The sequence below is a fragment of the Zea mays genome, chromosome 2, assembly GCF_902167145.1.
Source record: "Zea mays cultivar B73 chromosome 2, Zm-B73-REFERENCE-NAM-5.0, whole genome shotgun sequence".
Classification (NCBI taxonomy): Eukaryota; Viridiplantae; Streptophyta; class Magnoliopsida; order Poales; family Poaceae; genus Zea; species Zea mays.
Window position 1 is genome coordinate 123,374,243 of NC_050097.1, and position 2,730 is coordinate 123,376,972.

The following is a 2,730-nucleotide window of genomic DNA, read 5'->3' on the forward strand; positions in this document are numbered from 1 at the left end:
AGACTACCTTACCCGAAAGGGGCAAGGGCAGTAGGGGAGTTGCATGCAGGGAGGTTCTCGGGTTGATTTTGCTGCGATGGCGGTGAGACGAGGGATTCTTGCAAGCGCTCTTCCCATAAACTGTAGCGGGTTTTCGGAAGCTAGTGGAACTTTGTAAAGGCCTCTTAGTGTTGCCCTGCCTTGCTTCCTTGGTAGAGGTGTATGGGAGTCACGATCCCTTGGCAGATGGGTAACATGACTTGTGGGTACAGCGTACAACTTCTGCAGAGTGTAAAACTGGTATACTAGTCGAGCTCATGGTCAAGAGCAGCTCTGGACTCTCACATGATTAATTTATGGAACTTAAATTCAATTTATCATTTGCATTGCATGGGATTATTTATTAATTTTGTTCTATTATTTATTATGGTTTGGTATTTACTTACACTTAGTAACTGCTAATAAAATTTTGACCAACTTATAAAAGCAATGCCTAGCTTCAATCTTTAGTTTGTTGATCAGCCTTACACTTCACATGAACTCCCACCTTTGGTGAGTTCATGCACATTATTCCCCAGAACTTGTTGAGCGATGAACATGTGTGAGTCACCCTTGCTGTCTCACACCCCCCACAGGAGAAAAACAGGTTGAGGGTGTTGTTCGAGCATGTTACACGTGTTGATTATTATTTTGAAGAAGTGGAAGTATATATTTAACACATGTTAGATGGGGTGGTCTCATGTTGGTGTCATGCATAGTGCATCCATCATTCTTTGCATGGAAGTTTCGTCGCGATCATATGGTCCGACCGTACCGGTACAATACGCATCATACGTTGCCCGAGGAGGGGTATGATGCAGCTTCATATCCTTAGAGGTATGAAGGCAGAAGTCATTACTGCATTTGTAGCCATGTACATTCATGGGTGAAACGTGGAACCTGTCATGGTTACGTGGATATTGTGGTTCTCCCCTTTGAGTTTTTTTGGGAACTGGGTATTTGGTACCTTGTATACTTGTTGCATTTTAGTATTCAAGAACGGAGTTGTGAACTTCGTGGTTGTTAAAACACGGTTTGTTTACGTTGTCCAATTATTGTTTGATCATTTTACTTGCTGAGACGTGTCATCTCACTCTTGCATTATTTGATGCAGGCACTTGAACTTTGCTTGGGGAAAGGAGGGAAGTACCAGCACAATCACTACACCCCCAAATAATTATACCACTGCTTACTAATGACGTTAAATAGTGGTTTCGAGTCAAGGAGGTTGATTGTTATGAAATAGTGTGTGCTAGTGGTCTATTATGTTCTAGTCTTTATGGTGGTCGTAATTTTTGGTTGGCTGAATTAATTTTGTCTTGAATGTTTATTTCTACCTTGGCATCCTAATTATACAATGTGGGTTACCTTTCTTTTGCATCATGTATAAACTCTGTGTTCCTCTCGTTATGCAACTTTCAAGGGAGGTGGTGCCGAATTTTTACTTTCTATCTCCATTTCTTTTTATGCTTTCTAATTTGTGGGAAGGGTTTTTGGTAACACCCATTGTGTGGGAGCAACGGGGTGTTACAGAGCACCCTTTCTTGACTTCGATGGCTCCATATGATGTATCACTTCTATTTATCTCGGGTTATCTTCGATTCCTTTGGTTGACACCAGGCACCCAAGGAATTTGCTCTTCTTTACTCCAAAGATACATTTTTCTAGATTAAACTTGAGGCCAGCTTTCTTGAAGTTAGAAAATGTTTCTTGCAAACCCGCAATGTGATTTTCTTACTTCATACTCTTGACTATGATGTCATTAATATATGTCAACACATTTCCGCCAATTTGGGTACTTAGCACCTTGAACGTCATTCTGCTGAAGCTTCCTCTAGCATTCTTGAGCCCCTCAAACATCCGAAGGTATCAATATGTACCACTAGGGGTTATGAAGCTTGTATTAGGCTCATCTTAGCCTGAGTAGCAATCCAACAGGCTCATGAGTTCCAATGTGGCTGCCGCATCTATAAGGGAGTCTATCCTGGGCAAAGGAAACTCATCCTTCAGGCATGCCTTGTTGAGATCTGTCAAATCAATAAACAATCTCCATTTCCCATTGGCCATTTTTACCATTACAGTATTGGCTAACCATTCTGGATATGTTACTTCTCTGATTACTCCAGCACATATAAATCTTTTGACTTCATTCCCTGCTCCTTCGGCTTTGTCATCCGACATCTTCCGAAGCTTTTGCTTTCTTGGTCTGATGATGGGATCTACTTTGAGAGAATGTTCAATAATGTCTTTATTGACACCACATAGATCATTGGCTGACCAAGCAAAGACATCTCTGTTATTGAACAAGAATTTTGTTGGAGTATTTTCTTGCTCCTCAATTAACTAGGATCCAAACAACACTTTTTGTTCAGCTATATCTTCACACAAGAGCATGGACTTTGGCTGGTCTACCGAAGCTGCTTTATTTGTTATATGCTTGTGTTGCTGGTGGGCTTCAGCTTCATCTATATTGTGGATAGCTCTAGAGTCTGTCCAATTTCCTTCGGCTCTTCTAGCAGCATCTTAGCTTCCATGCACAGCAATTGGGCCCTGATCTGATGGTATTTTCATGCACAGGTATGCTGGGTGTAATATTTCATGGAAATCATTGAATGTTCCTCTTCCAATGATTGCATTGTAGGGATACTCCATGTCTACAATATCAAATACAACTTGCTCAGTTCTGGTGTTGTGTATGTAGCCAAAGGTAAT